Below are 12,886 nucleotides of genomic sequence, written 5' to 3'. Positions count from 1 at the left end.
TTACACCAAATACACCAAATAATGTTCTTTTTAGCAGCATCATATGACCCCTTTAAAATATTAACTATATTGCTTTGCTCAACGTTACAATTAAAGGATCCCTGTTCCTTATTAGACTGAACCTAGGATCTCATTATCATGACATATTTTCCCCTTATAGCTGAAGTGCCTTATCAAAAGTCCTACTGAAGCTTTTCCTCAGTAGAGAGTAGCAGATGGCCGTGCTGTTAATACTAATGAACTGGCTTAATTGTACAGAAATGTATTTGACCAAGAAAATTCCAGTCAAACCGCTGAAAATGCTTCTCTCAGCATGAATAACTCTCACAGATTCAATTAACATCACCTCAGTCTACACACTGCCATTTATCAAGCACTGCTAGAGCGCAGTGTGTGTGTGTTGAGGAGTGGTGCAGAGGGATTTATTTAGAATGATCTATTGTGAGGGGGATTTTGAGGCGGTAAATGTCTTACATGAGAGGGCCATTAGAAACGCCTGCTTAGCCGAATTACAGCATGCAGCTAGTTCAATTCACCATTCCTCTCCACCCTTTCATTGTCTTCCATTCTCCATCGGAACTCCTGTTTGCCCCATTCACTGTTTCTCCAAATTCACTGTGAATGGTGATCAACCTTGCTGCTTTTTAGGCTAATATTATACATAATGATGGGTTTTCCTCCATTTAATTTTCCACCAGGCAAAATCTGACAGCATTTGGGGTGTTATTTACATCCAGAAGCACAAACTGTATGACTTTCTCATTTTCTGTGGAACATGATATTTTAAAGAATGTTGGTAAACAAATGGCTCTTGGTCCCACTGACTTCCATAGTGTGGCCAAAAATACCATATGAGCCAAAGGGACTCATATTAGACAGAATTAATTATTATTATTATTATTATTATTATTATTATTAATTAATTAATTAATTTATTATTTTTTATTATTATTTTTTATTTTTTTACTTGATAAGGTAATATGGTTTTAGATTAGAGTATATCTTGAATGTGATTTTATATTATTACATTTTTCCTGATTTATGCATAAATAAATAAAATGTAGTATAATTTTTAAATTAAAGATTAATTATAATATTATATTTATATATTTTAACATACAGTAATAATAATAAAAAACTATATTTATATTTATAAAACCAGCTTTATTTTAATCATATTAAAATTTAAGGTATTCTACAATTCTCACCTTTTGAATTAAGCTTTTAGAATTTCTGAATTAAATTAAGTAGCTTCTCATTTTGGTTTACTATTTTTGTTTTTTCATTTCAAAGGCACATATCAAACACAATTCCACAATTCTTCTAAGCAGTATATTAAACATACGGCCACAATTCATGCATTTTAGCCAAAGCGAAGGATTCTACACTTCTGTTCACAGCATCCAATCAGCTCGGCTCATTCCTGATATGCGCAAAAAGGCACATACGTATTCACACCTGGCCCTTACACACAATCTGTCTGAAAACGGAGGTCTAATGAAGAGCCCAGGGGGTCTGGCTATCTGACTGATGCATGACATCATGCGAACGGACACCTTTTCATGTTGCTGTAGTGTGTAATAGAGCAGCCTGCTGAAAAACGATTAGAGGGCTGGGAACGTGACCCCCACAGCTTACTAATGACATTTCTACAAGCTAGTCCAGAGCTGTGCATTGGTTTGCTGAGGGGAATATTAAGATAGAAGCACCAGACATACTTCAGAGGTCAGTTTTTAAGGGCTAATGTAATGAAATGAAACAAAATGGAATGAAATGATTTTGCACTACAAACAGTATATATGTTTAAATATGTATATATGCATATGTTTTAAATAAACAATTTACCCGATGAGCAAAACAAATGCATATATAGTATATTTGCATATTTTGCAAATAACCTTTGGCTTTGTCACAAAATCAATATCAGTAACAGAACATGTGAGGCTCTCAAGAGGAAATATGACCTTATTTGAGATTTGTCCTTTTGGACCTGGTACTTTTTAAGCCTGAGGGGGTTTGGTGATTGGAGGACGCTGGAGCAGACAGTAATTTAATGACGAATGGTTGTAGGGGCCGTCATGCTGCTCATGGCCTCTCAGTGGAGAGCGAATGGCTGAATCTGCTAGTCTCTCATTGCTTTAGTATGATAATGATGCCTTATGGGGGTCCAGAGGTGCAGCTGGTGGATCCAGAACACCTGAGTCCACCACTTAAAAGTGAGCCATGCCAACAATTATTGGAACACAAAGGAATTGCAGATTCTAAATTAATATTCATTGCTGAAGGCAAACTGGAGCACAGAGAGCATTTGTAAGATCAAATATAAGTCTCAAGCCACAGTGAAAAAACTCACTGAGAAACTTCATACTTTTAATATTTTCTTTTCTTGTTTTTTATGAATCTTGAGCAAAGGCTTTCTAAAGTCTTTGAAAAAGTAAGAATCGATAATCTTACACCTTTTCCTCTGCGCCAGACGACTGCGGGGGTCTCTCTCCAGGTGTGTCCTGCTGAACAGATGCACACTACTGGTGGCCTGAATGTGGTTTTTGAGGTTTTTTGTGTATATTCATGAGTGTGCTGATGTGACTGTATCAGCCCAGCAGGAACGTCCAGTTTGCATTTGGCAAATTCTGCTACCCTCACAAACTCATAATTAGCACTAGTGAACTAAAATGGCTAATGAGTCTCAGGAGGAGTTCAAAGATTAACCCACAGTAGCAGGAGAAGACCCGGGTTTGATGGCCACATTGGCTCTGACAGGTGTCCTACATTCTGCCTGTTTCAAATTTTAGCATACATGAATAAAGCATGCAAGAGGAACAAATGAAACATGACTAACCTAATGATTAAAAAAAATTTAAATCACCATTTGAGAACAAATGTGAGCCATTTCTTAGCTTCAGTGGTTTATTTGCATATTTTACTAATTTTTACATTTTACTTTTGATACTTCATTTTATTTTATTTTTAAATCTAAAATATTCTCTTTATTTTTAAACATATCAAATATAAATGTATTGTATTATTTTATGTTTATATAATATTTAATTTTGACACATCTTTTTTTCCATTTAAAAATATTGTTTAAAAATGTTGTTTTTATTCAATTTTATATAATTAAATTACTAAAAAATAATTACATGTTATTTTAAATAATTAAATTAAATTAAAATTCTGACTCATATAGCATGCAATAGCATGCATTGGGCATCTGCATATTTAAAAAAAATATTTTTAAACACCTTACTTATTTTGGTACAGCCATTACATACAGCCATTATTTTATTTTTACATTTGAATTTATTTTAAATATAAAATATCCATATATTTTAAATGTGTACAACATATAAAAAACATCAAATAATATATATATACATACATATATATATATATATATATATATATATATATATATATATATATATATATATATATATATATATATATACATATATACATTCATACATATATACATACATACATATATACATACATACATACATATATATATATATATATATATATATATATATATATATATATATACACACACACACATACATACACTAATACACTAATAATTGAAAGGATTAATAATAATGATAATAATAATAATACAAATAGTTTATTCTACTTTATCTACCCATCCCTAAATGCCACCAAGAAACTATTTTGGTTCCCCCAAACAACTTTAGACAACCGGACACTTTTATCTAGAATAACACAAGACTATGTTTATTATCTGGTTACGTGAGACAAGGTGAGCCCTAAGTCTGACTAACACAATTACATTTACCGTAAGACTCTTCACACAGCCCAGGGTCATTAAAATTGTAGGAGTATGACTAAACAAACATAGTTTTTTTGTGACAGAAATCCATTTGGACTAGCTTTAAAAAATGCATTAACGTGATTTAAATGGATTTTCGGATATAAACGCTAATACTGAACAGCAATTGTAACTAAACCCTGCACTCGAGAGGTAACATAAAGGCGGCCACTTCTCTCTGGAGGTGGATGAGGCACAGGTTCAGGACACGAGAGGTTCCCGGGCTACTGTGGGTTTGACGGACGATGGGGATCTTCAGATCTAATGAGCTGTGTAGGAAGCAAGTGGAGAGGAGAATATTTCCTGCAGCGAGTCAGCCGAAAACGACTTAACAAAAAGAAATATGCAGGAGGTCCAGCAGCAAGGGGCTTTTCATTTTCTCCCTTCTCTCTTTCTGCCTCCTCTCTCGATTTCCTGCCTCAAATTGCGAGTGAGGAGAGTTTTAATCCGTGAGGAACAGGCAGTGCAGGCCTGACGAGAGGCATCTGTGGGCTGACATTTTTGATATGCAATAAAATAACAAGGCATTGAGAATCAGGCGGGAGTGAATTTGTATCTGGAGTCGATCATTAAGTTCTCGTTACGGCTGATACTGAGCGAACAGTATTACTGTTGTGTTTGAGGGGAATGACGTGGCATTCATTTGCACAGTATTCAGTGGCGGTTTGAACATTACCTACACCTACACAGATCCACCGAACAAGATGTAAATGATCTTTCTCACTGAACCGTGAGCTCAGCTTAACCTGAGAGGTAAATGCATGTTGTATATATGTGCAGAGGCAATATGTGGGCAATGAGAGCAGCAGGGAAAGATGACTCAACGTAACAGATGTTAGAATAAATTACGATTAAACTTTGAAGTTGTGTTTCTTCGTGCTGTGTAGTTTTAAATGAAACTCACTGCACATTAAGAGGAATTAAAACAAGGTCAATAGGTGTGTTAAGGCCACAAAAATCCAGATTAACAATATTCACCAAATTATAAATTGCATATTGTAGAATTGAGATTTAAATGAAAAGCACAACCAGATGCGACATAGAGACTGTTATTTTTTTTATTTTTTTATTCAATTCATTTAAATAATTCAATTAATAATAATAAAACAATTAACAATAAAAACTAGTTGATGCAAGATAAAAATAATAATAATAATAATATTTTACTGAAAATGGCAAACTCGATGTCTGATGACAACACCTAGTCAAGGAGCCATGTTAAATGTGGTTAGATGATCCTATGAGTCACATGATCATACAATCATAAATCCCAAGTCACACATGCGTATTAAACCAGACAAATCATTAAATTTGGATGTGCAGTTATTCTGATACTAAAGCCTGTAGACAATTTTCATTCATGTTTTTTTTTTATGTAACAGTTTAGTAATTTACAAGAGTGACAACCGCATCCTGGAAAATTCAGGTAGTGACAACAATATTATATGGACAACTAATTTTTTATGACATATTTGAATGCGTAGAGTTGTAGCAGAGTTGTGCCTATTCTGTTAAATAAGTGTGGTCCAAGAAATGACATTTTGACTCATACATTTTGACAGATCTTGTTAGGAATAGACTAAATAAATAAATAAAAACAAGCCCATAATGCGTATTGCTTATGAAGAAATGGCAACCCTTTCAAGAGCACGGTCTGCTAAGTAACCCAAACAAACAAAACACGACAGCTCTATTGATGGTGGATGTTTCTCCCCGAAAATGTACACTGTGTACATAGCCTTAAATAATGCTAAAAAAATGCAAACTCCCTCTGACTGTTAACACTGAAGGCAGACCCAAATTCTGCTACACACATACACAAAATGTACATGTACTTATCAACTGTGTACCAGTTTCTAGAGCTTTGGCTCTTCATCCATCGACAATATGGTCTAGTCGAGATACACTCAAGGGAAAGCAACTGACCCAGATTCACTGGTCATATCACTGAGCAGAGTTCTCAGTGTGGCCCATATACAGTCAACACAAGCCCACCTACTAATCGATGATACATGCTTATTACTGAAATACAGCAGGCTAAACAACATTCACTTACCATTAATGATCAATATGCATTTAAGGGTTTAGCAAGCAAAACAATGAATACTGTGCGTGCTTTATTCAAGGATTACCGTAGATATGATTAAAAACACTAGGATTGTATCAGCTTTCAAAATTTAGACAGTAGATTGAGGGATCAGGAGTTTTGAATGCACTTATACAAGTTGATTTTCTTAAAAGAAGAAATTACAAAATAGTTCACCCAAAAATGTAATGAAAATATACTTTTTTTTAAGAGCATACCTTGCTTCTATACATTATTTGAATACAAAACATTTTAAAACATTAAATTAAATTTAAAACAAATACATACAATTCCAGAATGTTCTTGAAATATATCTCATAAATTTGAATTTTGAAATATGACAACAGCACTGATAATGGATAACTTTTTGTTTGGACAAACAGTTATTGCATAACAGACATGGATGATGTTCAAACAGACTGTGTGAGTGGGACTGAATCCCTCATTCTGTTTCAAACACACACACACACACACACACACACACACACACACACACACACACACAGTGAGAGACTCTGACGGCAGTCACAACTGATTGGCTCTCATTCACTCATTCACACGTTCACTTTCTGACACTTTCTCCCGCTCATTTTCTTTTTTTTCCCCCTCCTACTCATCTCTGTTCTCTCAAGATGCTGCTTCTGTTGTCAGTCATGCAAAGACTCTAGAAAAAGATTGGCACTTGTGTTCAACAAGCGATTCATGTTAAATGAAGTTGGTCTGGACCACACAGAGGAGTGTGCTTGGATCAATCTTTAATATATTTGTTTATTTTCCTACTGCAATGGCAGATTTTATAAAGTGTTTTGAAAATGCATATGTTTTGGTTTTGTTCTTTTTTTTCAGATTAAGGAAAATTGAGCATTATATCACTTGTTCATAAAAGAATCCTCTATAGTGAATGGGTGCCGTCAGAATGAGAATCCAGACAGCTGCGACAACAGATCGAGAGAAAGAGAGAGAGAGAGAGAAAGAGAGAGAGGGAGAGAGATGCAGAGCAGGGTGATGCGAGGAACAGGATTGAGAACCGCTGCTTTAGAACATTATTTTGCACCCCTAGTTTTCTCCATCAGAAGTGCTGTGAGTGTTCAGTCAATAGAGAGCAACAATTCATTCAGAGAAATTAGATAAAGAAGAATACAAGAGATGAATGACATGAGTGCATGAGATGCTTTAAGGTCAGAGAGAAGAAGGTGGATGGAACTTGAGGAGAGGGAAAAAAACGAGTTTGTGATAAAGGAAGAAGAATGGAGTGATGGGCTTGGAGGATAATGATGAGACTGGGTTTGAAAGTGCTCTGACAGTGTCCTTTAAAACACTCTTTGTGCTTCCTTCTAGAGAGAGAGAGAGAGAGAGAGAGAGAGAGAGAGAGAGAGAGAGAGAGCAGGAATCTGTCAAGACCTTACACTGCAGTCTTGCAGGTATCTGATAGTTTACAGGAGAGAGTGGCCTGACAGCTCAGTGTAACACCTGCATTAGCATTCAGAAGGTGGAGAGAGAATGCATGTAAGGGCAGGACAGAGTGCTGAATCCTGCTGATATTACAAGAAAGCTTTTTAAGCACAAATTATTCAAAAAGTAGCCCTTTTGTGAGGAAATTCACTTTCCTCACGCAGACACACACACGCAATCAGGCTCCATTTTGACCTTGGAAGGAAAATAACCTTTTGTCGCAGAACCGTCTTTATTCTCAGGGTTTATTGACATTTCAAACAGATGAAAAATGCAGGGCTGCATTAATGGCTTACGGTTACCTTGATGTTCAAGCAGGTTTTTGCCAAACGGTTTATTTATTATTTTTATAATAAAGCAGGTTATTTATGAATATAGGTTACAGGGAACACAAGACCTTACACTGGCTGAAAAATGCTTGATTCTATCATTCTATCTATTCATCCTAATGCTAGTGACTTGGTCAATTTCACACTGAACTTATAAGCTTGAGTTTACAGCCTAAAGATGAAACACAGCACAAGATATTCACTCTCCATGATTCACACAAGTGTTTTTCTTATTGCACTGACAGATTGGCGTTATCACTCTAATGCTAAATCTGAATGACTAGGTCACTTTTACATTGAATTTCTTGCTAAGCTTAAATGTAAAGACTGCAACCATACATTTGTGTATATCCCATGTGAATAAAGTTTTAAAATATTATTACTCTGAAACCTCCCTCTCTTGATTGGAGTCTCGTCCCTGGGGTCCTGAACTATCGAGGCCGACTGACAGATTATTCATATGATACAGTCTTGGTAGTCATTAATATCTGTAAAATGACAGTGTCTTTCCACAAACTGTCAGTAATAGTTAACCTCCTACTTTTTTTAAACATGACAGATACTGCATAAAATAAATCAACGAGCAGCACACTGCCAACAAGTAACTGGAATAAATCTGCATTTCAAAAGAGGTTTGTTTTCAGCTAATAAGACATACATGCTAACAGAGATTCTCTCCAAACTAAAACTAAATTTGATTCTCAAACACATTTGTGTTAAAATACAGGCACTACAAGTGTGGTCGGTAAGGTTTTTAAGATTTCTAATGTTCACCAAGGCTACATTTATTTGATCAGGAATAGTGAAAACAGTAAAATATTGTTACAATTTAAGTTTCTATTTTAATATCTTTTAAAATGTGATGGCAATTTTCTTTCTATTATAATCTCTCTTTTCCAGAACAACCTAGAATGATTCCAGCATAATATCTACCGGTCGGCCTGTTTAACATTACATATAATAATGTATAACATATAATAGAATAACATAATAATGTTTCTATATGTGTGTACAAGAGGCATGTACTGTACATCTGTGTCTCTAAGAATACCATGGGACCCCCTCCTCTCCCCCATCACATTCTCTACATGATGACACCCATGGGAGAGAGGTGATAATGATTATTAAGCCTTATTAATAATCATAATTGTAAGTGAAAATATTCAGGCTTACATCTGTTAGGGTTGTGTTAGAATCTCACACCCTACATTATCTCCCATTATGGTCCTGTAATTGGAAACTATCCTTTTCTACTGCATACAAAACTATGAATGATGAAGTCTATTAGCCTAAATAATTCAAGCCATAAATCGGAAAATAAATCTCTTTTGCGAAGCATATGAAAAGAGACTTGTAGCAGGAATAAAAAAAAAGGATTTATTTCTTAGAGACATGGACTGCTTTTAAACTCTGCATTAAGCCCCTTCAGTGTATGGCCGAGCTTTATTAGAGAAATGTAATCAAATAGAAAGTGGCAGCTCAAAATCTTCATGCTTTTCAAGAGTGTCCATTACTGCATGAACACGCTCAATGGCACAGACATCAAAGGAAAAGCCCTGGCCATAGATCTGCTGAAACTTTAATACCGCATAACCAATCCCCCTTCTGCCATACTTCAACTATTCAAGCTTTTCACACACTGAGTGCTTAGGTGGTTTTATGTCAGAGTAAAATCATATCAAAGTAGAGGTTCTCCACCATTGAAATGATTAGTCTGACTTCAAATTGGTTTAAAATGACTTTAAAGGCGTAGTGCTTCTGGTAACAGTGTAACTATAAAGCATGAGTAAATGTAAAAAAAGGAAACTTAACTTTCCCTGCAGTGAAGTTAGATCATTCAAGCTGCTTCTATAGGTCTATAAAAGAAATATGGCAGAGAAAATGGATCTCGCTACAGATCTTCTTAATTTCTTTTGACTGAAGTGAGTAGAAAAGGTAGGATTGAAGAGGAGAGCAAGGGAGAGTGAAAGAGAGTGAGACGGAGGTTTCACACTGTGACTTCCTTCATTCAGTGAAGATCAAAGGTAACATGATTCCTTTTCTTCTGGCGGATCAGAGGTTTTTAATGTGTCTGCTCCTCCCTAAAGTGCTGTCTTGCTGAACTGGATACGACTGGTCAGAACATCACACCCTTCGCTAACCTCACTGAACATTTCCTCCTGTCAAAAACAGTTCATATATTAGAAAATGTAGACATATTATGGAAAATTAGCATGACTCTCATGTTTAAGGAAACCCCAGCATCAATTTAATAGCTCATAACATAATTCAAACGGTGAAACACAATTTTAAACGGTTTAACATGAAATGTAATAATTTTAACATGCTAGGTGTTCACAAACTGTAGAAGTCAGACAGTCGACAGTAATTTGCTTTAATGTCTTTTTTTGTATTTCTGTACAGCAGCGGTTCTCAATCAGGGGTTAGCACACATGCAAAGGGGCCTCAAAATCATTTAAATTTATATAAAATATGATAAAACAACTAAAAATCAAGTTATTCCTTCTCAACCCCTTCAGCAGTTTGTTGCCTCTGCAATTGTTTGTTGAACCAGAAATCTCACAGTTATAAGACATTTCCGATTCATTTTTATTACTAAAATATTTTTTTCTAGTTTGCCAAGCTCTAAAATATTTTATTGTGTAAAAACGGAGAAAAAAAAATCTTTGTAAATAAACTGGATAATGTTTAAGGATTAAAACAATGGCAACTAAATAAATAAAAACACATATTAAAATTAATTATTTTTACAAAGATCAAAATGTTTAAGTGAAAATGTTAATAATAATGAAATAGTAAATATATTTGGTTAAAGGGGTTCCGTTGACAAAAACAAAAGTTTTGACATTTCTGGGTCAGAGGAACATATTAAAAGAACCCAAAGGGAAAATATTGTCTTTTAGAGCTGCTTTACAGCAGAATCTGAATTGTCTGACACAATTGTAACTGACACAATCTGTAACGTATAAAGCGTTATAGAAATAAAGGTGACTTGACTAACTAGCACATTTAAAAAAATATATATTATTATTTTTTTACACATCCAACACTAGGGTCTTTCGGACACCAAAAATAATAAAGTCAGTCTTACCAGAACATGAGAGATACAAATGAAGTCTTAATATGTCTCTCACACTTTAAGAAATTTCAATAATATCCCATCATCAGTGAATAATGACTTAAATACCAGTCTGTTCATACAAACTATCATATGGCTTCGTATGGTTCACTCTTATGGTGTTTTTATGGTGATTTACAGTCTTCATGAAGCTTGTATGCTTCAGTCTCCACTCATTGTAACTGCATAAAAAAGACTGACTAGCAGACTTTTTTTTTTTTTTTTGCTTTCCACGTAAGAAAGAAAGTGATACAGTAGAGGTTTGGAGCAACATGAAAGTGAGTAAATGGCACCTGAATGTTCATTTTGGGGAGACGTATCCCTTCAAGCCTGTAAAACTAAGTCAAACACTCATAAAGAGATACGCTATCCTCTCTGGGAGTCAGATTTCCTGGCATCCTGTCCCACCGGCACTGACGTAAGAGAAACTCTCAGAGGAGCTCTCCGTGGTGCTGATATTTCCGCTGAAGCGTGGGGCTCTTCTCTGCTACACTGCTACAGGCTTTTCAGAGCCAGCTGGATAACCAGACAACATGCCGGGTCACTTGGTCTCCCCCCCTCTCTCTCTTCCTCTCTGCTCTTCACAGGCACGAGGAAGCACTAGTCAGACTCTTGGCTCCCCATTAGCCGGCAGACAAATATAGAGCCAAAGTGTCCAACAGGGGAAAGACACATTGCCAGTTAGTTTTGGCAGAGACCCGATTCACCACTTCAGCAAGATTACACGCTGTGCTGAAAAGGGCAAGAGATTAAAAAACAAGCACTTGGTGAGAAAGAGAGAAAGAAGACAAGAATAAAAAGTATGGCTACAAAAATGTCAATCAGCATGGTGATTATAGGTCAAAAGTGCCATCAGTAATTTTTCCTAGTTAAAAAAAAGAAGAAGAATTGAATAGTACTTTTGTTCAGATGAAAAGCAAAATAACAACACTGGTAACAAGAAACTCTATAACTTGCCACTAAGAATTGAACATCATGATTTGTCCAATATGACTGCTGATATATCAGCCAGCATAAAACAAACAAACCAAAAAAAAGTGGGTCTTTAAAAATATGCTGAACATACGGTTTAATTTTTGTTTTATAAAATACAGTTTTTAATGGCATTTATGTATTGCATCTCTTTCTCTATTTTCTTATTTTAATTTTTGTCATTTTATTTAAAAATATAATTTATTTCGCAATAGTGAATTGTATAACCTAACCATAATTATTATTACTATTACTACTAATTATATAATTATTATTATATAATTTGCAAAATTGCAAATAAATAATTTACATGACATTTTTTTAAATAAAAAATAAATAAATAAGCAAAGAGAGAAATAAATACAATACATAGTAACTCCCATTAAACATGATATTAGATGGAGTTGACACTGTACAGTGACACTGTAACACATCAATATTCCAAAAGTATTTCATGCCAAGTACCCAAATGCTAATTCAATAAATAGCTACTCACATTAGACATGTATTCCATCAAGAGAAAACACAGATACAAACCCACACCCATATGTCCACACATTCAAGCATACACTATAGATCAGATAAAGGTTGGCACATGACGAGGCTCTCATAAGGCGAGGGCTGGCACAGTGACATCAGATCTGCAGTATGGTCCCTAATCTGTGGGATCAGTAAAATCACGGAAATGAGAGCCATCACACTGCGGTAATCTCCTGCATCGGGAAAACAGTGTGTGCGTGTGAAAGAAAGAGATGAGAGAGGCTGTATAGGCCGGGTAAACAGAACCAGCCACTATCAACCAACTATTTAAACCAAGTGTAATTGCACAGGATTACTGGCACTAAAATAAACCCAAGTTCAGCCTGCATCAGAAGAATCCAGACACCAAATTGATAGATAGAGACAGAAAGTTATAATAAAAGGAGATATGAAATAATAAAGATACTTGGAGGATGACAATGATTCAACAGGAATGGAATCAAGTGGACAAAATAATGATGCTGAAAAAAAACTAATTCTGATGTTTCATTGTCTATTTCAAACCCTCATTGGTCTCAAAAATATACTTACAGTCAAGATTAAATCAAAATCTTATCTAG

This window comes from Carassius auratus, unplaced genomic scaffold (genome assembly GCF_003368295.1).
Source record: "Carassius auratus strain Wakin unplaced genomic scaffold, ASM336829v1 scaf_tig00216431, whole genome shotgun sequence".
Taxonomy (NCBI): domain Eukaryota; kingdom Metazoa; phylum Chordata; class Actinopteri; order Cypriniformes; family Cyprinidae; genus Carassius; species Carassius auratus.
Note: the sequence above shows the minus strand (reverse complement) of the source record.